Below are 24513 nucleotides of genomic sequence, written 5' to 3' on the forward strand. Positions count from 1 at the left end.
CTGCATAAATCCCAACTACCTGAGAACAGAGTCTTGTCAATAAGGGGACTTCTACTATTTCATAAACTTTTCTTTAAATTAAAATCCAGGCATCACACACACATACACATATACCCCACAGACATCTTCGTCGCTGAAAAGTTGCTCCCTATAAAATAAAAGAAGCTGTTTAAATGTCTTCCTTCCAAGCTAGCCCCACAGAGCTGGAGCTGAGAATACATTAGCCTTTAATGAAGTGAGACTCTCATCTTGCAGGAGACACCTCATTTAGCGCAATTGTTTCAGAGCCATTACAGAAAGACAATTACAAGGAAGCGGGGAGAGTAATTGGAAATGCTGGCAGGAGTTGGGCGAAATGATAATAAATAAAAATATTCAACCTAATAAGCTTCCAGGAGGGGGTGGGATGAAGAAAATCAACATAATTAGAACTGAACCTTAGCAAGGAAAAACAGACAGCAGGGTGGCAAGTGCTCAACTCGTACAGGAAGAAAGAAGAAGTCACATGCCACCGACCATGATTTGGGGGGCTGCAGGCTGGCGGCCCCCTCCTGGAAGCTGCTGGAAGGTGAAGGGGGTGCCCACAGCCCAGAGCCTATTAGGGGCTCAGGGTGTGCTATTCCTGGCCACAGAAATCTGGATGTAAGAAAAAGGCAGGCCCAGCCTAGCACAGCTGGGGGTCTCCCATATGCCAGAGGAGGGAGAGGGAGGAGCCTAGGTCCAAGCCTGGTTTGCCACTGCCAAGCCTTGGAGGTGCAACCGTGGGCAAGAGGCCCCTGCTTTCTGGGCCTCAGTTTTCTCATCTTGGCATGTACCCGGCTTATTCTGTCAGTCTGTCTTCCTCTCATGTTCACTCCTTATCTGATGGGTTCCCGCTTTGGTTCTGAAATTTCAACACAGGAGCCTAGAAGTTAAGCTCAGAAACCCAGCCTAAGCACCATTGATAAGTCATTCCTGATCCATCTCTTCTTTCTCCAGAGAGTGCTGACCCTCCTGGCTTGCTCTGGGTCCTGGCCAGGCCCAGTGGGATCTAGCATAGTCCCTACAACATAACTGCATTTGCTGAGAGACCTGTCTCTTCCTAAAAGGCTGTGAGTGCTGCAGCATTTGCAGAGGAAATGATATGAGACCTGGGATTCATTTCCAAATGACCCCATTGAGAAGGGGAATGCTGAGAGTTGCTGAAGCTAGGTAGTGCACACATGCAGTTCATGATATTCTGTTTGTTTTGTTTTTGGTTTTGCTTTTTTTTTTTTTAATCTGTTTAAAAATTTGCATTAGGAAAATTTCTTATTTGTTTTTTTTGGGGGGCGGGGCGGGGAAAGAATGTAAGTAACCTGAGATCAGGGACCTTGAATTTGTCACCCTAGAACCTCGCTAGAACCTGGTACATAGCAGGCACAAACTTGTTCATTTGCTACATGATGGTTCTCTAGTAAACTCATCAAGTACAGTGTTTGGAAGTAAACAATGGAGGATTCAACCGAAATCAAATTTTAAAATTTTAGAAGATTCTCTGCTAGTCTTAATTCAAATTGGTATCATTCCAACCACACTTATCTGTGAGTGCCTGCTATATGCCAGGCACCAAAGATTCACAGGGGAGTAGATCCCAAAGTTTATTTTCTTAAGGAATTTGCTATCTAATAAGATTCAGGTTGTGAAGCTTTAGACACCAGGTGAGGCCACTCTCAGAGGCATTTTTCAGCAACACTAGCAAATATATACTAGTCCCACCACTTACAGGGTAGCCCAGTGACCTAAGTCCATGGTTCTCAGCAGTTTTTACAACTCTATCAGTAACAAATTTTAAAACACCCTCAAGATAAACACAAATATACATATATGTAAATGAACATGGATGCACATATACACATATTATTAGATATGCTAAATAGGATGTGTCTTACAGAACACATTCAAAAACAGAAGTCTGGACAGAATGAGATTTTTTTAAAACACAAATAGATAATGTTGAATTATTTTCTTATTCCAATGGCCCTTTTTGCTTACTGGGTTTTGGAGACTTTGCATGCACAGTACTAGTATCCTGGGACCTGACAGGCCTGCATGAAGAAGTAATTCCAGTCTGCTTAGTATTCAAGTGAATTTAACACCTGTTTTTCTTCTGCTGGCCACAGCATCCAGTTTCCAGCAAGTGGTGACAAATGTGCCTCTAGGTCCTAGAATCTGGGGACAGAAAACTCAAAGCTGAAGATGGGAGAGGAAGCCAAATGCCTCCCTCTCAAATAAACTGGGAGTAGCCCTCCTGTTAATTCAGCATATGTGTATCATCCATCAGAATGTGCCAGGTGCCACACAAGGTGGAGCGAGGGCAACGGAAGTACCAGCCATGGACCCTGAACCAACTAAACTCAGTGGGAAGGATGAAGCCTGGGATACAGGTGACAGTAGTTAGAGCCAGGAGGTTCAAGCCAGGAGCTGTGGGAGGGAGAAACTGCTTTCTCCCAAAGGATCTAGGAGGACTTTACAGAGGAGGCGTCATGGGAGGTAGTGAGGATGGGCAAGATTTGGTCATGCAGAAAGACTTCAGGAAAAGGAAATGTCCTTGGCAAAGATACAGGGGGCAGTACATTAAGAGTCACTCTCCTGTGCCTGTCCTGCCTCCCTCTGAAGGTCCCATATGCTGAGGCTGGGCAGGAGAGAGCAAGCACTTACTTAATAGAATAGCAGACAAAAGAGGCAGGGAAGGGCTCTTAAAATGAGTACCTAGGAAACTAGAGACCAAGGCTGCTCTTCTGACAGCCAAACATGCCAGTGGTGAAGGAGGCTGCTGAAGTCATTCAACAAAGCAAGCATTTATTGAGTGCCAAAGGCTAATGAGAAAGGAAGGCATTCTAATAACTGAGCAAGCTCTCCACTGCTGGGGAGGGACGGAGCGTGATGTGCCTTCTCTGCAGGAGGGACAGAAGAGATGACGCCAGACCCTTGCAGGCTCTAAGCATTTTGTGCTTTTGCCTCTAGAACCCCTTTCTGCAGCTAAAGCATCACTAGTAAAGACATACTCACAGGATACCCAGTGTGCACTGGACACTCAGGGAAGGTAAACCATGGCCCAGACCTTCTCATCACCTGGACACTGAGTTCTAACCAGCTAAATGGGGTAGGGAAAGCATTCTAGGTAGAGAGATTCTCATGGGTTTAAGTGGAGAGGCACAAAAGGGTGCAGAAGCCCAAAATCCTGTTAGGTAAGGCAGATGGTCCTGGAATCTGGAAATTCCAAAGAAAGCAGAAAGTATCATGGTCCCCGGAGGAGAGGCCCTGGGGCAGGGCAGAGCAGGTGGATGGTGACTCTCGGGCAGACCCCATTGGGCCAAGCAGTGGTACTACATACAGTCAGTGCTTAATAAATGTATTTTGATTGTAGAAGTAAAGCCTGGGATAAGCAGTTCCTTCCTATAAAGCCCTTGGCAGTGCCACATGCTGAGATGCATTTTTAAAGTCTTTTAATGAGAGAAGGAGAGGAGAGGAAAGAGAGAAGGGAGATCTGAAACAGGGGTGGCCCACCTCACCCCCGGTACCCTGGATCAAAGCCACATTCTAAGAGGGGAAGGAGGACAGAAGCATGAAAAAAAAAAACAGGAGAATTCATATGATTGTCCTGCATCCCTAACCCAAGCATGCCTATCATTTCTTTTAACTTCTCAACAATTCTGAGATGAGATTATTATCACTCTTTAACAGATGGGAATACTAAGGCTAAGACAGGGTCATATCTGTTGAAAGGGGGAAATCAGAGAGAGGGGATTTGAGTTTGAATTCATTGTTCTTCCTCTGACTCTTCCTCCAGATGCAGGAAAAACTGGGGAAGGTGGCACATGTGCCAACAGGAAGTGCCCAATCTGGGTCCTGTGAACCCTTCTAGATATCTGTAGATGAAATCCCAGGGACTGATGGGGACCTTGTCCCCAGAGTAGGGGCTCAGGAGTCAAGCCTGGAGATGGAAGCTGCCCTCTAGGACCTTGAAGGTTATGTGTTAAGGGCAGATCAGAAGGATCCTTGGTCAGTGAGTCCATAGCAACCTGACATTCCCCTTCCCACCCCAGTTCCCTGCTCCAGCCTCAAAAAGCAACAGCCACTCTAGTAACCCTCTGAGACCATCCAGGCCCCAATATTGTGCCCCTTCCAGGAGCTAGGAGACCCCGGCTCTAGTTTGGCCTCCACTGATGGGCACTCTAAGTCACCACCTCTTCCAAGTTGCAGTTTCCCTATTGGGTACTGAGAAATTCAGTGACCTCCAAAGTACCTTCAGCAACTCATGAGCCTCTTCTTCATTCCCCAAACTTCTTTTCCTTTTTTTCCCTGCCCCAGTCCTCAAAAGCCAGAGTTTTGTTTTTGTTTTCTCCCCTCTGCTGCGTTGGCTGCAGGCTGAGCCTGGTCATCACAGCTGCCGGGATCCTAGGCTAAGCCATACTAAGAGAAGGCGGGCTCTACACAATCCAGCTAGGGATGGAGGTCAGGGTTTCTGGTGAGGCAGCAAGGGTCCTGATTCAAAGCCAATCCCAAATGTGTCATTGGAGAGAGAGAGACATCCCCAGGGCAATAGAAAGCACAAGTCTTTGGAGTCATGCATACCTGGGTCCAAATACCACCTGCTCCACCTTCTAGCTGTGCACCCATAAACACATGGCTTTGCTTTTCTGAGCTCCAGCAACTTGATTAATCCTGTACTGTTTCAGAGGGCTGGTGGGAGAGTTACAGCAGATATTCCGCTCACAATGTATGTCACACACACAAACTATTTTTAATCCATCCCTCCAAAGTTAGTACAATAATAGGAATCCTAAAGTACTTGACAGTCACGTAAACTACATAAGGATGAAAAGCTGCCACCCCTGCTCAGCCAGTCACCAAGGCTGAACAGTTTCCTGATGGAAAGATCCCACCTTCCAGCAGGCAAGGGCTCCCCCAGGGAGAGATTCAGATGGGTCATTTGAGTGTGATACACTTTTGGCTTTTTAAATTGGGTTTAAAGTTACAAAACAATGACAGTGAATTCCTCCTGCCTCTGCAGGCACTTGGTCCCAGGTGGGAATCAGGGGCATTGATGAAAAACCTTACCCAACCTTTCCCATAAGACCAGGTGGTCCTGAGCCCAGACACTGTCCCCCACTTATCCTCATGGTCTCCTACACCAGAAAGTGGCTCCTCGTGAGTCTCAGCCTAGAGGTGGAACTGCCTTGTGGGCCAACCCCACAGGCACCCCACCCTCCCCCAGACACCCACTCCAACCTAGCCTAATTCGGTCCTAAGTATTCCTAAGGTGCCTTCCAATTTCCCGCTGTAATAAATGGCACAGAATGCAAATGGAGGTGGATGTGGGACACAGATGTTTGCACTAATTTAATTGAGGGAACACCTTGGATTAAACACTTTGCAAAACACTCACAAATAGGTTCAGTGCATTCGGTAATGAAAAGCCTCCCAGCCCCCTGGCACTTTGCTGAGGCTGCCTGGGGCTGGGAGTGGGAGGGGAGAGGGGAGGCTGAGAGTAGGCAGGAGACATGAAGGCCGGAACCAAAGGGGAAGGCAAGGAAGGTAGGCCCCTGGGAGGGCTTCCAGCAGATCCTCTACCAGCTGGGGTCCACCCCGCCAAGAGGTAGAATCTGGAGGGCCAGGGATGAGGTAGGCAGCATCTGCCTCCTCAGGTGCTCACCAATAGGGGTCAGCAACTCGCAGCTGCTCCCCAGCCACAGGACAGAGGTACAACCTAGAGGCCTCTGCTTGGCTAGCTGAGGCCAGTCACCCACCTGTATGGGACCAAAGTCCCTGGTACCTGCCCTGGCAGAACATACTGTGGTGAGGGAGGCAGGAATTAATAGTCGCAGGCATTTAGCTGTGATCAGTTCCTGGAGGAAGGTAACTGGGCAACCTGGGAGCCTGGAGACAGGGCAGCAGCTTGGCACGAGAGGTCAAAAGACCAGTAGAGAAAGGGGGAAAGGTACACCTGGCAGAGGGAACAGCATATGCAAAGATAATGCTGCTTGGAAGCCCAAGCAATGAATGAGACTCAGGAGAGACTACTCACATGGTCCCATACCCACTCAAGAGAGGGAGAGGTGGCATAAATGAAGATGAGCCACTTCTCCCACCCCAGTGACAGTCAAGCAGGGAAGAGAAGAGGGCAGGGCTCTCTGGGCGGAGGCTCCCGTCCCTGCAAGTTTCCATAGTCGGGCAAATCTAGAATCAGCTCCTATAATGATTGCTCTCTAAGTCTCAGAGTTCAAATCAGGCCTGGATGATTTTATATTCCTGAAAACAGAATCCCTAATTTTCAAACACAATGATCACTTCAAGTGTAATAACCATTATAATAATAACCTCTTATACTTGTGCAGTGCTTTATAGTTTATAAAACACTTTCACATATCTCTTATAATCCTCCACCACAACCCTTCCAGAAAGATGAAACAGGGAGTATGATTATTCTTGCTTTCAAGATGAGAAAATTAAATCCCAACATCTCTGCTAAGTACACAACAGAACCAGGGCTCGAACCCAGTCTGTCTGACACTAAAGTACACATCGTTCAGCCTTTTGGTGGTGCATTTCATGAGTATAAGCACCTGTGGTATACTTAGAAACACAGACCTAGAGCAAAGCATGTTTGGGATATTGGGATGATTCTAAGCCCAGATGCAGAACAGCCAGAGACAGACAACCCTGGACCAAAAGATGACAAGTGGAGCACTAAAACTGGTGAAAGACACAAAGCCACAGAATTTTTAAAAACAAACAAACAAACAAACAAACAAAAACGCCTCCCCCACATGAAGATCTGAGCCATTTCTCCTGGGCTGCCCCCTTCCCAGCATAGAACTCAGACTCTCCTCCATTCCTGACATCTCGCTGCCATCAACTGTCTGAATAACCCAGAACGAGCAGCTGGAGGCCACCCCCGAGTCCTGTGCTTCCCTCTGGCCCCAGCACACACCCACAGGCACACAAAGGCAGCCCAGCTCATGGGTGGGTCCTGAAGTCATGGTGAATAAAGGAGTCCAGGGTGGCTGGTGATCCAGCCAGAATGGACGAGTAAAGGGGCGGGTGGGTAGATGGGGAAGGGGAAACAGGAGTTTTCACCTGGGTAGATCCTCGAGGCCCCCATGGGCAAGTTTCCATAGTCACAGGCCAACAATGCTTCACCCTCTGTTGAGGACCGATGACTCTCAGTTTCTTCTGCTAAAATAATACCCACCTCACTTCATAGGGTCCATGTGAACATGTGTGAAATGAAATACTGGCATAGCAAGGCCAGCATACAGAAGGGGAAAGACAAAACATCTTTCCAACTGGGAAGTAAAGGTGATGGAAAGGCAGGTGACCCTGCATGACCTCAATAGGATTCAGTTCCTGAACCTCCACCATTATCCATCCCAAGCTGGGAACCTCATTAGAGAGCATCTCTCCATTACTATACTCTTTTCTCCTGGGCTCATCCATCCATCCTTTCACTTAACCCTTGCATGTACCTACAGTACCTGATAGAGCCAGCCATGATTCTGGATAGTGGGATTAAGAAAAGAATGAGATTCAGTCCTTAACTTGGATATCCGTAAGAAGTCCTGTGATGGCCTACAGCAGAAAGAAGTACAGACAGCAGTACAGGGTGGGAAAGGCAGGAAGACCCGAAGGAGACAGCCACAGAGGAGATATGACAGGAGGAGCAGGGTCTACCCAGACCAAGGATATTCTAGGCAGAGAAGAAGCACATGCAAAGGCATAAAAGTATACAGAAGGCTGGGGATGTAGCTTAGAGGTAGATCAGCCCTTAATTTAATCCCCAGTACCAGACACACACAGACACAAAGTATACAGAGTTCACAGGGGAAATTGCATAATCCAGCCTGCTTGGGTCTCAGGTGCAGGAGTGTGCTTCTGTGTCCGAGTGGACAGGGAGGAAGGCACAGCAAGCAGTGGAAGAACAGTAGAGACACTGGAAAAAAAGATCAGGGTTGAACTTGCAGCCCATGGTCAGGTGGGCCAAGGCATTTGACTTTCAGCCTGTCAATAGTACAGAGACACGGGATATTCCAGCATGGAAGTGGCACAGTCACATAAAGTAGTCCTTCCTTATCTGCAGGTAATAGATTCCAAGAGGATGCCTAAAGTCTCAAACAGTACCAAACACAATATATAAAATGTTTTTTTCCTATATATACATGCCTAGTATAAAGTTTAATTTATAAATTAGGCACAGTAAGAGATTATAATAATCTAATAATAACTAATAATAAAATAGAACGATTATAACTTTAATTACAGAATATTTCCATATACTATAGTAAGTTATTTGAAACTTAGGAATTGTTTATTTCTAGAATTTTCCACTTAGCATTTTTGGACTATGGTTGACTATGAGTAACTGAAACCACAAAAAACAAAGTAGTGGATAAGGGGAGACTACTACTTACACAGTGTTAATTTAGCTCCAGCTGTTGCAGGCACGGAGCTGGGCTCCTCTGCATGTAGGGGGCTCTTTGGCTAGCTCTGATAACAAATAAATCTGAGTTTCCTCTTGGATTTGTGCAATTAATTACCCCTGGAGAAATGACCAATTTCAGAGCAATTTTTCCTCTCTGAAGAGCCAGACTGGCTGGCTAACTTTGAAGGCAAGGGTAAGGGTCCCACCAGTACCACTAACCCCCCACAGCCAGGGCTGCTGGAAATAGTGCTTGGAAACCCTTTCCAATCTCCTTCCAAGCCTCATAGCTCTCTCTGAGGATTTGAAAGCACTTAGAAAATTGATGGAAGTTCCAGGAGCCAAGGAGGAAGAGAAAAGAGGGAAATCCCTTTCACTGGACAAAGATTTGTGACCAACCCTCTGCGTTTCCAGGGATGGGGGAAAAGTGAGTAGGTTGGGTGGCTAGCACCCTGCCTTTTCCAAACCCTGCTCAAAGTGGTTCACAGCAGGACAGCTTCTCCTCCTTTTCTGTCTCTTCTCTCCCCCCCCCCCTTCTTCCAAGCCCCTCTCCAGAAAGGTTTATGGAGAAGGTTCCAAATAGCCCCCTCTCCTGCAGGCATAGTCACACCAACTGAAAGGAGATTTAATTAGCAAAATCTCGTTAGGCAAACGAAATTATCCGTAAGACAATACTCTTCTGGACAGGGGGTATGATTAAACAAAGTCATTAATTGAGAGAGTCGCTTTGGCAGCTCCCAGGATGCGTTCATCTCCAGGCAGGCTCCACTCTGCCTCCTTGGGCCAGGGGAACAGACTCTTGGCCTCCTCCCCTGCCTGGCCCACCTCCTCCCCACTTCATCTCCACTCTTCCGGGGCCCCTCCAGTTAAGGCTGCAGACCTCGGCATCTCATCAGCGGCCTCTTCGCTGCCAGATTCCCGCTAAAGTGCCTTGATTGCATAATGTCTATTTGCATAATGTAAATTGCAATCTCCTAGCTCGGGAGGCAGGAATCACAGAACAGCCATTATTTTTTACCACTCCACAAAAAATTCTACATTTAGAAAGCAGATTTGCAGCTCAGAAAGCCGTATAAATCTGAATCCGCCAGAAACACCATTAAATCACACCAATTAAGCTGGACCCACGAAGAGCCCCTGTCACCGCTCTCTGTACACTCAAGGACTCCCAGCCCAGACAGAGGCTATGAGACATTGGAGGCTGTGGCGGAAGGGCTGGAGGCAGATGCTAGAATAGGCGGGGAATTCTATCTTAGAAACCTGAGCATATTCCCCCAAAGCACAACCCCCTAATAAGAACTAGTGGTGCAAGGTGAAAGAGAGGGTGTAACTGGTCTGTTTTTTCTAGGGTTTTGCCTCATTTCTGTGGGCACATTGTCCAACTGTTTGTAGACTTTTAATTTTCAGAGTGGGGGAGAGTATGTAAAGGCAAAACCTGCAGCTTTCAACAAAAAAGATGGGAGGTCCAATGTATTGCACATGGGGGTTTAAACCTCTACTCCTTAATGACCTGTTTTCTCCTCTTCCAAGTACCCTTCAGCCAAGCTAAAGGAAAAAAGGAAAAATCCTGCTTAGACTAGGCCAGGCTGACTGAATTCTGAGTTCCTTTTAAGAGCTGTTTCTAGGATCCACTAGGGAGAGGGGTGAGTCTCAAGACCTCTGGAAAAGTTGGTATTTCCTTGGACAACTACCTAAGACTCCAACTCCTCCAAACCAGTGCACCTGGCTATTCTTTTGCCTCTTTATTGCTCATTCAATATTCATTTGTCAAAGGGCAAGATGCTAATGCGTATTATTAAAATATCAATAGTTTATGAGTGAACTTTTATGGAGAGTACAGTTAAAGGCAACCCTGAGTGAATGAATGATTGAACCATTATTAAGTACCTACTATGTGCCAAGAATGACTCACATGCTGGATTTCACTGAGTCCCCACAGCAGTCCTAAGATATGTATATAATCCCATCTCTTTTCTAGAGATGAGGAATCTGGAGACCAAAGCAATATGCTCAAAATCACAAAGGTGTTAAGTCATGAGACTGGGATTCAAACCCAAGCTTTGGACATCATACCCAACATGTCCCCCCAAAGCTGGAGTCTTGAAAATTGAAATGACCTTCATGTTTTTATCTGTTTCCTTCACCTGCCAAAATTAAACATTAGTTTCCTGACCTAAGTTTCATGAAACAGGAAAGAACAGGAAATGATTCCATAATTTCATTTCCATAAAGAAGGCCTACTTTAGATGTTTCTAAGCAAGTTCCCAGAATCTTAGCCACTGAGGATGATACCATCAGACATACCTTTTTCTTTTTCTTTTTTCTTTTTTTTTTTTTTTTTTTGCACTGGGGATTGAACTCAGGGTCCTTAACCCCTGAGCCACATCCCCATTATAAGACAGGGTCTTACTAAGTTGTTTAGGGCTTTGCTAAGTTGCTGAGGCTGGCTTTGAATTTTCAATCTTCCTGCCTCAGCCTCCTGAACTGCAGGGAACACAAGCATGCGCCACCACACCCAGCAGACATCCCCGTTTTACAGAAGAGTAAACTGAAGCTCCTTTTTTAAAAATCTGTTTTTAGAATAGTTATTTTTATTTTTTATTAGCATATTAATTATACATATTAATGAAATTCAGTATGACATTTCAATCAATGCATACAGTGTGCACTGAAAAAATAATGAGGGCTTCAAGCCTTGAGAACAGAGTTCTAAGATGGATTTCAACTCTGTTACAAACTCACTGTTGTTTCCTAGGGTACTTCTCTTGTTCTCTGAGGCTTCTCTTCATTTGTGCAATACAGAGATAATAACAGGAACCCACAAAAATCATAGCCCAAGAGCTTAGCATCCAGCTTTTTAGGTAGTAAGTGCCTAGAAGTGCTGCCTCCTAATGTTAAAATTGACCTGATGTAGAAGAACCAAAACTCTCCTTCCAAACCCCAGTGACTTTTCGTCTAATCCAAGTCCCCTTACCCTTCTCTTTCTTGCCCCTTCCCTCTGGCATTAGCCATTCTCAGATCTCAGCCTCCTGGGAAGATGGACTGGTTCTGTTTCCACTCGTTGACCTCTTTTGTTTTGTTTATATCTCCTTAAGTCAAAACAAGGCAGCCACAACACTCAGATTCTCCTCCAAAATATAGCTGTCTCTGCTTCAGAAGCATGAACAAAAAAAGGGAGCTTGGTTCCTTAAGGACACAGTTTCTCCAGGTCAGAGGGTGTGGTAGAGGTAAAGGAAGAATAACAGAAGGCTTGAGGGGCCAGGAAGCAAGGGAAACCAAAGAATTTCCCTTGTCCAGAGAGCCCCTTATCGCCTTTTAAACCCTGATCTGTGGTTGAAACCCACACCAGCTTGGAAAGCCATGGCAATAGAGATGGAGGGAGTGTGGATGCAAACCAAGTGTCAAGGTTTGTGGAGTCCTGGGTCACAGGTCTAAGACCCCTCCAGATCTGACTCTTCAAGCTGTGGGTTGCAAACCAGATTTGCTCTTAACTGTGATGGACTGGCAGATAGAGGTTTCCACCCATTGAAGGGCCTCCTAGCCTCACCACATCCCCAACCCTGAAAGCCTAGCTTGACTTTGAGAGGCCCTTTAAACTCAGATGTGCAGAGTCAAGGGGCAGTTTGATTTATCTAAAGCAATCCCCACCTCCTTTTGTGATGCTGGGGATTGTGCATGCTAGGCTATATCCCCAATCTATTTTGCTTTTTATTTTGAGACATGGTCTTCCTAAATTGCCTATGCCTCAAACTTGCTATCCTACATCAGTCACCTGAGTAGCTAAAATTATAGGCATTTGCCATCATGCCCCAGCTTACCCATCATCGTGCAAGAGGGAGCACATCACTTCCCAGGAAGTCCTTTTCACTTTTACTGGGAAATAGATAAGGCAAGTTGTACCAGACAGCTAGCAGATATTTGACAAATACTAGTTGTAGTAGACTCTAGTCTCCAAAGACGGCTGCAACACGTAATTGGTCCTCAGTATCCATGGATTCCATATCCAGGGATTCAACCATGAATTGAAAATATTTGGGGGGAAATTGCCTCTGTACTGAACATGTACAGTTTTATTCCTTGTCGCTGTGCCCTATACAATACAGCCTAACAACTATTTACATAGCATTTACGTTGCATTAGGTTTTAGAAGTAATCTAGATATGATTTAAAGTTATTCAGGAAGATGTGCATGGGTTATACACAAATACTACACCCACCATTTTATAAAAGGACTTGAGCATCCACAGATTTTGGTATCAACAGGGGGTCCTAGAACCAATTCCCCACAGATATGGAGGAACTATATATCTCCTATCCCTCTTGCCCTTTTCAATGTGATGTTGATGCTCCTTTGAGAGGTGGTAGTGATGGTAGAGGGTTTATGTACCTTCTCTTTATATATATATATTTAGTTGTAGATAGACATAGTAACTTTATTTTATTTATTTATTTTTTATGTGGTGCTGAGGATTAAACGCAGTGCCTCATGTGCTCTATGCAAGCTCTCAACCATGAGCCCCCACCCCAGCCCTGTTCCTTCTCTTAAACCTAGATGACCCTTGCACCTTTCCCCATCAGAGGATTTGAGAGGATGCAGTGTGGGAGGTGCTGCTTGACTTCAGGGAGTAGGTCATAAAAGGCAAAATAGTTTCCGCCTGGCTTCTGCTCTTTCTCAGGAGGCTTCTCTTGGGAATCAGGCAACCATAATGTCAGGAAGCCCAGGCCATAGGGAAAGGTCACATGGGTCTGTCTAGCTAAGGCCTTAGCCAATGGCTGGCATCAAAGCTCAGAATAATGATGAGTGAATGAGTGTTCGAATGCTTCCAGCACCCAGCTTTTGAGTTGCCCCAGCTGAAATCTGAGGCCTGGTACAACAGAAATAAGCTGGTGATGACCAGTCCCCGTCTAACATTCCCTGCTCACGGAACAAACATCTTGGAGATGGTTTGTTACGCAGCCTAGTAACTGTGACAGCACTAGAATTAAATTGGAATGTTTGTTATTTCCCAATAAAACCCAGCCCTCACTGGTCTTCTCTAAATCTACTTTGAAACACGTCCCTCCCCACCTGGTGCCCATAGCTCTGTGCCTGCCTCCTCTCCCCTTCTTACTCCCCCTCCAAAAGGCAGCATCCTCAACACCCATGTGGCTTTGGCAAGTCACTGCCTGAAAAATCATTTGAATCCTCCCCATTTCAGAGCTCTGAAGAAACCTGCTCTTCCTGGTTCCTCAACTGCAGGTCCAAGAGTGTCCCTGTGAAGGAGCTTTCTCTGGGTGCAGGTGACCCAGTGCTGAGGTACTCAGCTGCCCTCCAAGACAAGGAGGGAAGGTGCAGACCAATCCCCCTCCCCACACTTTCAGCTCCCATAAAGGTTCACGCTCAGCTTGCTCCTCATACTTGACTTGACTTATGAGGTCCCTCTAACCTCCGGTGCGAGGAGACATCGATTCTCACAAAGGTCATTATCTCCTACTCTGGCTCCCCCACCCACCTCCAGCTCCATCTCTAGGCAGGCTTTCCTGGAACAGGATGGAGGGAGGCACCCTTCCCTACCCCCTCGGCCTGGGGAGTCGACCACTCCAGAGCCTGGGCTGCAGAGGAGGTGCCTTGGGAGCCCAGGCCCGTCAATCACAGAGGCGACCAGCACTGGATTGCAGGCCATTAGGCGGGAGGCCGGCGCCCTGCTCACTCACCAGGCAGTCATCGGCAGGATGTTAGCCGATCACAGGGCGGCCATTCTTATGATTTATTCAAATACTCATTACAGTCAATCTATTTTTACACAGAGGTGAAGATGTGCGCTGATAACGGTTAATCATTTATAATTCCATGGACTGGTTGGAAGCCAATGTACTATCAAAGTCACAGCAGCAGCAGCAGCTTAGTCGCAGGTAGTCCTGGAAGCAGGGTGGAAGAGCCATGCCTGCCCTGGACAACCCAGCCACACAACTGATGGTCACCAAGTGGCAACCAGGTTGAGGGTGCAGTGTGCACACAAAGTGGGATCCCAGACTTCACCCTCTTGGAGCTCACAGCCTCGCTGGAGAGAACACAGTAAAGTGCTGTCCAGAGGAGTGAGCAATGGTGAATGCTGCAGAATGTCAGAAGAGGAAAAATCACTTCTAGCTGGGTTACCAAAAAGGACTCCACTAAGAAGGCTGGAAAGTGGCCAGGCCCTACAGGTGAACAAATTCTTGACAAGTGGGGGGACCCATAAGCCTGTCTGCAGTGGAGCTCTTATTGGAAGATGAAAGGGAAATGCTCAGTATTATTTCCTTTATCCTCCTTCACACCTCCCCAGAAATAACCAGATGCAAAAGCAAGTCTGGGATATGAACTTGGTCCAGTTTGGAGACTGATGTTACCTCTTCCTCCTTTTGCTGACCCTGCAAACTCAGCCCACAGGCAGTAGTGGCTGAGGTCTGGCTTGGCCTTACAAAAAACTCAAGAGCTTCCTTCCCCAGCTCTCATGACACACGTAACACATCAAGTCCACCTTAATGCCCAATCAATACAGTCTAATTAAATAGCATGTCATATTACAGGGCTTCTTTGTCACATTCAGACATAATCTAATTAGAACTCCACTGTATTTTACATTCTGACTAGCTCATTGTTGAGTGTTTCTCTTGCACAATGCGTGGCTGTTAAAGATCGGGTCCAGGGCTGGTCTTGAACCCATAACCTTATTGAGTCGGCATGGAAAATGCCAATCAAAGTTACTTACAGTTCAGAGCTCCTTTTCTAGTGAGCAGCATGGAGGACAGAGAGCTTCAGGGTCCTGCTCCAGACTTCACCTGCCAATAAAAGAAAACATCTTTATAGACTGTATGAGATTCTGCTGGGGTGAGAGCAAGAGGGGATGGGGTTGACCCAGAGGTGGATCTGCTCAAGAGCAAATCTGGAGCTGGCAGCTCTCCTACAGCGCTGAGTGGTAAAGTTTTCTGGCAAAGGACTCCTGGTACAAAAGGATTATGGTTTTAAGAGCTAACCAAGACAGAGAAACTGGATCATACCCTCCTCTGGGTGCTCGGTGCCTCAATTTCTTTTGAGTTTCTCTCCTTGCCCTAAAGAAATCCCAGAGAAAAGAGGGTTTAGAGCTGTTGAGTACCCCAAGCTGTCCAAGGCAATAGTCATTACTGGAGCTTCTCAACTGATTAAAGATCCTATCCAGGGGGGCAGAGCTGAGGGGTCCCACAAAATCACACAACCTAGACAGGGAATGCTGCACAGAGCAAACAAACGAGGAAACTGATCCCGTTATGATCCTGTTATTTATGGTGGGAAAATGAAAGCCTTGTGGCAGGAGGAACTTTCAGGTAAAATGAAGAGTCCAGGAGGGTGGGAAGGCAAATGTGCATGGCAAAGAATTATGGGAACAATATGGAAAAATCAAAACCCTGACTTCTTTTAATTCTCTTCTTGGGATAAAATAATAATAAAAAGGCTGGGGATGTGACTCAAGCAGTAGCGCGCTCGCCTGGCATGCGTGCAGCCCGGGTTCGATCCTCAGCACCACATACAAACAAAGATGTTGTGTCCGCCGAAAACTAAAAAATTAAAATTCTCTCTCTCTCTCTCTCTCTCTCTAAAAAACAACAAAAAAAAATAATTTTTAAAAAGTACGGGTTAATAGGTATCTGCTCCATGATCTACACTTGCTAGGAATAAAATCTATAGGTCCTACTAGAAAAACATTGCTGTCACATCACTGGGGAAATAAGATTGTCCATCTGAAACAATACCAGACCAGACCTCACTATTAAAAAGTTGTGCTTGGGGCTGGGATTGTGGCTTAGCGGTAGAGCGCTCGCCTAGCACAGGTGGGACCTGCGGATTCGATTCTCAGCACCACAAAAAAAAAAAAAAAAAAAAAGGCATTGTGTTGTGTCCTTCTACAAAAAAAGATTCTCTCTCTCTCTCTCTTTAAAAAAAAAAAAAAGTTGAGCTAGGATGGATGCAGTGGCACAAGCCTATAATCCTAGTGGGTTGGAAGGTTGAAGAAGATGATTACATGTTCAAGGTCAGCCTCAGCAACTTAGTGACATCCTGTCTCAAAGTAAAAAAAATAAATAAATAAAAAGGACAAAAGGTAAAGTGGTAAAGGTAAAGATGCTCAGTGGTAAGGTATCCGTGGGTTAGATCCCCTGTACCAAAACATAAAATATAAAACTAGAAGCTGTCGGAGCTGGGCTGTGGCTCAGCAGTAGCGCACTTGCCTGACATGTATGAGGCACTGGGTTCGATTCTCAGCACCGCATATAAATAAATGATTAAAATGAAGGCCCATTTAAAAAAAAACAAAGGAATCTCTTTAAAAAAAAAATAGAAGCTGTGCTAAACTGCACGATAGAGACAATTGTCTCTTTTTCTCTCCATAGAGAAATGAAGTTGGTGGGAATTGAAGTCATCAAGAGAATTTTTATGGGGAAGTAGAATTTAAGTGGGACCTTGGAAAACTGGGTAGGAGGACTTGGCTGGAGAAAGAGAGGCAGAGGTTGCTGGTAGAGAAAGTTTGAATGTTGACTGCCCCTGCAAACCAACGGCCCATGTGTTAAAGGCTTGGTTTCCAATGTGGGACTATTTGAGGTGTAGAAGCTCTAAGAGATGAGGACGAGTGGGAGGCTTTTAGGTCACTGGAAGTCCTTGAAGATATTGTGGGACTGTGGTTTCTTTCTCCTTGTCTTCTGCTGCCCTGTCATCAGGTGAGTGGTGTTGTTCCACCATGCACTCCCACCATGGTGTTCTGCCTTACCAAGGGCCAAAGCAAAGGGGCCAACCAACCATAAAGTGGAACCTCCGAAACTTGGGGCCAAAATAAACCTTCCCCTTTTAAGTTGATTGTCTCAGGTATTTTGCCATGGTAACAGAAAACTAACTGACACAGAGGACATGACAAAGAAAGGGAGCAATCTGAGCAAAGGCAAGTGGGGAAAGCATGGAGGCCCCGTGACAGCACAGAGATTGGTATATCTGAAATATAGCAGAGAAAGAAATAATCCCAGATAAGAAAGATGGCCAGAGAATCCAGGACTTCAAGCCTCAAGCCAGAGAAATCAATCTGGGCTGTGAGGTCCTAGAACTACTTGAGGTTTTTCCATAAGGAAACTGTAGGATGTAGTGCCCCTCACCTGTACCCTTTAGTATTTCTCCTTTAAATAAGACAAGAGAGAGATCTTGGAAGAAGGTAGAATTTCAGTGAGAAGATTTAGGTGTGGGATTCAAGCTTAGTGATGCATGCCTATAATCCCAGCTACTCGGGAGATTGAGGCTGCAGGATTGAGAGTTTGAGGTCAACCTGATGAACTTAGCAAGATCTTGGCCTCCACAAAATAAAGTTTCAGACATGAGATATAGTGAGATGTGCTCCTGGAAATAAATTGTCACTCTTTTCCATAATGATATCCTCCAAGCAAAAGCTCTTCCTCTGAACCTGTTTACTAACGCCTGCATGATGAAAGTTCTCTGTTCATAGAGGTAACTCACAGACAAGGCCAGGCCACCAACTTGAGTAATTGAGGAAAAGTGCCATTTCTTATGCATCATTATGTCCCCAGAACCTAGCAGAGTGCCCAGCATGAGTCATGTTCTGAGTAAATATCTATTGAAATGCTCCAACCAGGATCTATAACCAGCACCTCAGAACCAGCCCTGGGTTGGCAATGGGTTCCAACTGTGTCATTCTCAATCACTCACTTATTACTACTGAGCACTGCATACACTCAGTACACAAACCTCTATGTGAAATTACATGGAGCTGTTTGCCCCGTCTCCACCTTCTGTGACTGTCCACCTGAGACACCAGCATCTTGGAAGAAGATATGGCAGCCTTTCTATTTGCACATGACACAAAGTTGGAAAGGGAAACTGCTGTGCTGGAGGGATGGATTCAAGAATCAAAAAGCTTTGAACATGCTGAAGGAGCGACCAAAACTAAAAAGTCTATTTTTTTTCTTTACCATTTTTAATTTCTTATATAATAACATAGTGACAACCATAAATGAAATAATTTTGAAAGTAAGGAACAATTGTCCACAATCTCACTACTCTTACCCATCCAATTATATTCTATGTCCACATGCAAATTCACCTTTTTTCACAAAATCATAGCAAAAGATTAGACAAATACACACACACACACACACACACACACACACACACACACACATATATATACCAAACCTGCCTCTCGTATTCAAAAATTGCAGATGGGCATGGTGCTCCCACCCACAACCCTAGCTATTTAGGAGGTTGAGGGAGGAAGATTCTAAGTTCAAGATCAGCCTGGGTAATTTAGTGAGACCTGTATTAAAAAATTTTTAAAAATGAATAAAAAGAGTTGGGGATATAACTCAGTGATAAAGCACTCCTGGGTTCAATCCCCAGTACTGGAAAAAAAATGCAAGAAAACATAGAAAAGGTTGGCCTGATTGAGGGGGAAAAAAAAAACTGAGTTATTTGAGTTAAATGCAACCGAGGATATGGAATTGCTGCATCTCATTAAATGTGACCTTGGGTCGCACTAATAGCAATACAGTGTCCAAGTTGAGGGCATGGATGATCTCCCCCACTTTGGACTTGTCAACCCATATTAGTTCTACATGCAGTTCTGACATATTTGAGAGCAATGAGTAGAAAAGTGAGGTGGAGAAGCTGTCCAGTTGTTAAATTGTGTGTAAATTCTAGTGGTTAAAAGGGTAAGATCTGGAATCATATTGTACAGTCCCATCTTGACCAAGGACAAGCTCCTTTTCTCCTCCGTGCCTTAGTTTTTCATCTGTAAAATAGGCCTAATGAAAGTTCACTTCCAGCCTGGGGGTATAGCTCAGTGGTAGAGCACTTGCCTAGCAAGCACAGGCCCACGATTCGATTTCCAGCAACACACATACAAAATAAAAAGAAGAAAGTTGTACTTCCTAGAGGGGTTGTTAAGAATTGAATGACTTCATATAATTTAAGATGCTTATAATAGTGAGAACCTCACACAGAATAAGCATTCACTAAATGCCTGCTATTATTATTGCTTTCATTATTAGGAGTCTGTGAGGTAGACAACATGGTAGAAGTAACTACAGGGGCATCTTCATTTGTCCTTCTCTAATATTACCCATTGGTCCTAACTGTATTGACTAAAGCAATGTGTTCCCTCTTTCTCATGGTAGTTCTCCAAATATTTGAAGAAACTATGTGAATGGGGGACTGCATTATTTTAAAAAGTAAGATAGAGACTAACTGAGGACCTTAGAGAAGGCCAATCTTTAGTTGAACAGAAGAAGGAATACTCTGGCAATAAAAATTATCAAATGGGCTGGGAATGTGGTTCAATGGTAGAGAGTTTCCCTGGCATGCGTGAGATCCTTGGTTCCAACCTCAACCCTGGAGGGGAAAAAAAAAGAACCATTGAAAATTGAGTCATGATTCCTGGAAAAGTAGTGAACTTCCAATATGGGAAGGATAATCCTGCATTGGGTAAGAAGTTGCTCCATTGCATCATTTCCCAGATTTGGATTTCAGTCATTAGTAAAAGAAGTATTCAACGATGGATAGGGTTGATAAAAGTTAGATTTTGATAAAACATTAATAGTGTCTTCTTTCATCATCATTCATAAAGTTCTTCAACCCCCAAAATGAGGGCAAAAACATGCAATGAAGAGCCATCCCTTTGCCAGGTGTGGTGACACATGTCTGTAATCCCAGCAATTTGAGAGGCTGAGGTAGGAGGATCATAAGTTCAAGGCCAGCCTCGGCAATTTAGTGAGGCCCGAAGCAACTTAGGGAGACCCTGTATCAAAATAAAAAATAAAAAAGGCTGGGGATGTGGCTCAATGGCAGAGCACCCTTGGGTTCAATCCCTGGTGCCACAAAAAAAAAAAAAAAAGGAAGGAAGAGGAGGAGGGGGGAGGGGGGAGGGGAGGGGGAGGGGAGGGGAGGGGAGGGGAGGGGGAGGAGGAAAATTATAAGTCCATCCTTTGAATTGAATAACTAGAAAATCATAAAAAGCATATTTTTCTTCTCTCAGTGTTTCTCCATTTCTCTCTCTCTCACACATGTGCACGTGCTACTTCTCCACGCTGTCTTTATCTATCATTCATCATCATGAACCAGTTGGAGAAGTTTCCTCAGGACTGACTGGTGGGTGCCTGGGCACCACTCATGTGCACATTTTAGGGCTTTCTAAAGCTCACAGACGCTGATCCTGGCAGGCAAGCATGACAAAGGACTTTAGTCATGCAATAAGGCAACCATAATTAGAACTTATTCACCATGATGTTCACCATGATGTTCACCTTATTGTTCACCATGAAGATAATATGGAAACATGAATGAGACAATTCACATTTGTAGACATGCAGGAGTTCGAGAAAAGACAAATGAGGAGGGAGTTGTTAAATAATCATGTTTGTTTGGATGAGAGGATGAGAGAGGGATAGAAAAAAGCTTCCCAGAGAAGACAGTACAGCAGAACTTGACTCAGCACCCTCAAGGTGGTTGTGTGTGCATCCATGAAACACACCCAGAGAAGTCAGAGGGGGGAGGAGAGCTTGGGTGTAAAATGCACAAGACATGGTCTAACATAGAGAGCACTAGATAGATGTGGGTTCATACCCTGACTGTCACTGACTTATTCTTTAATCTTGGACCAGGACCCATACTGCTCTGTTCCTCAGTTTACCAATCTAAAAAGGATAGAGTTAGACTACTAGATGATTCGCAAAACAAAATTCCATCTGATATCTATGTATGTCTGAGGTTATCCAGATTATCTACAGGGAATGCTGTCTCTTCCTAAGGCAGCTTAGTGTATCATTGTGGCTTAAGAGTAAAGAAGCTAGAGTCACACAGCTCTGGGTTCAAGCTGAAGTCCATCATTTGTATAATCTTAACCTCTATGAACCTCAATGTTCTCATATCTAAGATGGGGTATTAGAAGCATCTTTAAATGAGATAATAGATGCACAACATTTAATGCATTGCCTGGAACATATAAGTGACTTAATGGGTTTACTGTTGTTGTTATTCTGTGTTATAAAATAAAAGCTGTAGCATGGTGGTGCATGCCTGTAATCCCAGCAGCTCCAGAGAATGAGGCAGAAGGATCTTGAGTTCAAAGTGAACTTCAGCAAAAGCAAAGTGCTAAGCAACTCAGTCTCACTGAGACCCTCCCTGTCTCTAAATAAATACAAAATAGGGCTGGGATGTGGCTCAGTAATCAAGTGCCCCTAAATTCAATCCCCCACCACCACCCCACACAAAAAATAAATAAATAAATAAATAAATAAAGGTTGTCTAGCAACTAGAGAAATGCAAATTAAAACTACACTGAGATTTCATCTCATTCTAGTCAGAATGGCAATTATCAAGAACACAAGTAACGCCGGGCGCAATGGCCACACACCTCTAATCCCAGTGGCTTGGGAGCCTGAGACAGAAGGATCGCAAGTTCAAAGCCAGCCTCAGCAACTTAGTGAGGCATTAAGCAACTCAGTGAGACCCTGTTTCTAAATAAAATACAAAATAGGGCTCGGGATATGGCTAAGTGGTTGAGTGTCCCTGAATTCAACTCCCATACAAAAAAAAAAAAAAAGAATACAAGTAACAATAAATGTTGACAAGGATGTGGGTGAAGAGATACACTCATATATTGCTTGTGGGACTGCAAATTGGTGGCCACTCTGGAAAGCAGTATGGAGATTCCTCAGAAAACTTGGAACCACCACTGGACCCAGTTAGCCCACTCCCATGGTTTATACCTAAAGGACTTAAAATCAGCATACTACAGTGACATGGCCACATCAAAGTTCATAGCAGCTCAATTCACAATAGTCAAGCTATGGAACCAATATTTCAATAGATGAATGGATAAAGAAACTGTGGTATACATACACAATGGAATATGACTCAGCCATAAAAAAAGAATGACTTCATGAGTTCTGCTGGTAAATGGAGGGATCTAAAAACTATAATGCTAAGTGAAATAAGCCAATCCCCAAAACCCAAAGGCCGAAAGTTCCCTCTGATATGCAGATGCTATCACACAACTAGGTGGGGATTAGACAAAGGGAAATGAAGGGAAGGAAGGGGAGATGGGAAAAGGAAAGGACATAACTTTCCTATGTTCATGTATGAATTCACCACCAGTGAAACGCCACATCATGTACAACCACAAGAATGGGATCACAGTTAGAATAAATTGTACTCCATGTATGTATAATGTGTCAAAATACACTCTACTGTCATGTAGATCTAAAACAAATTAAAAAATAAAATGGCAGCAGCTGAATGGGGGAAAAGAGGCAAGTGAAAACTGAGGACTTTGGCATTCATCTGCTGCATGGGACAAGCTTTCCTGTTCTTAATCCAAACCAGAACTTGGGGATGAAAACCAAATTGTGACAACCCCTCCTTGAGCACCAACCGGCTCCCCGGATCCCCCCGCTGTAGGCATGTGACAAATTTTCCAAAAGGGAAAAAGAACTTCAATGGAAAACTCTGAGTCAGCCCATTCTAGCATGAAATGTCTGCAAGACCCCTGTCTCTCCAGACAAGTTGCCTTGTATCTCTCCGCCATGTCATCCACGTCACCCACTTCTCCACCTGCAGTCCCTTGTCACAGATGACGTTTTGTAGTTGCTTTTACTTGTTCAATGAGACCGTCAGTCAGACACTGGAGTCCCTAACCAGTGGGCTCTAATTGACATATAACTGAGTAATTGAATAAAGATATAATTATCTGGCTCTAAATATTTGGGTATGAGTCTCTTACCCACTGGCTGGAAGGGCACTACATGGTCTTCCTCTAAGTCTGGTAAGCATAAATTCTAATTCCTCACCCATCCTCAACCCTTGGGGCCACAGGCACACAGTTACAGAGAACCTGCCAAAGGTCCCTCAATCACAGTCCCCAGGCCCTGCCCAAGCCCCGCCTCCGACCTGGAGTCTGTACCTACAAATTTAAGTATGAAACTAAAATCCTGAAAGGACTCCTAACACTGATGGTTTTAATCCTGATGATTTTTCTACCTGGGAGAAGGAACTAGAGATGTGTTGGGTGTTCCTGGCCCATAGCCTCTCCCTGCTCTTGCCCATCTACCACCCATCCCAACCTCCTGCCCTGAGATCTTCCTGAAATACAAATGAGATCATGTCCACCTCTCCTTAAAACCCCTCTAAGACTCCTTATTGCTTGGCAGAGGCTGCCAAGTGGCAATCCCTAGGCTGACTCTTGCCTATCTGGTGTTTTTAAATAAATTCTGCCTACATCTAAATGTTTGGAGAAATTTCACATTTAAAAATCCAGCCAGTTATGTACACCAAAATTTACCAATAAAAAAAAACATGGAAAAAAACTTTTTAAATAAAAATTCAGCTGTGTGTGGCAGTGCATGCCTGTAATCCCAGTCAATAGGAGGCTGAGGCAGGAGGATCACAAGTTGAAGGCCAGCCTGGGCAACTTAGTGAGACCCTCTCTCAAAATGAAAAACAAAAAGGCCTGGGATATAGCTCAGTGGTAGAGCACCAAAATAAAAGAAAACTCAGATTTCCAACTTTTCACCCAAACTTAGGTTACTTAGCCATACCAACCCTGCATTTCCCCCCGGCGATCATTGGATGGCGTTGGATATCTGCCACCCTCCTTGACAGGCACAAGTCCTCTGGTTTGTCCCCTAGAGAGAAGGCAGGTGTTGCCTCTGAGTTCTCACTGGGCCAGGCACCTAGAGTCTGACTCTACCCCCTGCTGCCCTTCCCCCAACCCTATCACGGGCTGAGGAGCTTCCAGTTCAAGGTGGCAGCATGGAGTGGGTGCGGGATGGCACAGGGTGGCCTCAGCTGTGCTGTACCCAGCTGGAAGCCCAAGCAGGAGAGCCAGGAAGCACAGCACCGCGCCCACCTACACCCACCGAGCATTCTGTCCTCTCTCCTGGGCGCCTCCTACCCTCCTGGCTGGAACAGAGCCCAAAAGGTCTTTCTGCAGTTTTCCAGGAATGCCAGTGGCCCCGAGGCAGGTGCTGAACATGCCCACAGCACCCCCCCCACACACACCTTCATTCTGGAGGTCCCCACCCTGGGCCTA

The 24513-nt window shown here is 45.1% G+C and overlaps 1 protein-coding gene across 4 annotated transcripts in view; it reads right to left on the reverse strand.

The window, feature by feature from the left end:
• Pknox2 (PBX/knotted 1 homeobox 2) overlaps positions 1-24513 on the reverse strand; it is a 264489-nt gene that overhangs the window by 178038 nt on the left and 61938 nt on the right. For all 4 annotated transcript variants that reach the window (XM_076843596.2, XM_076843590.2, XM_076843592.2 and 1 more), the window contains exon 2: positions 15169-15238. The gene's annotated coding sequence lies outside the window, so the exon portion shown is untranslated. The remainder of the gene's footprint in view (positions 1-15168; positions 15239-24513) is intronic.

The sequence above is a fragment of the Callospermophilus lateralis genome, chromosome 2 (assembly GCF_048772815.1).
Source record: "Callospermophilus lateralis isolate mCalLat2 chromosome 2, mCalLat2.hap1, whole genome shotgun sequence".
Lineage (NCBI taxonomy): Eukaryota > Metazoa > Chordata > Mammalia > Rodentia > Sciuridae > Callospermophilus > Callospermophilus lateralis.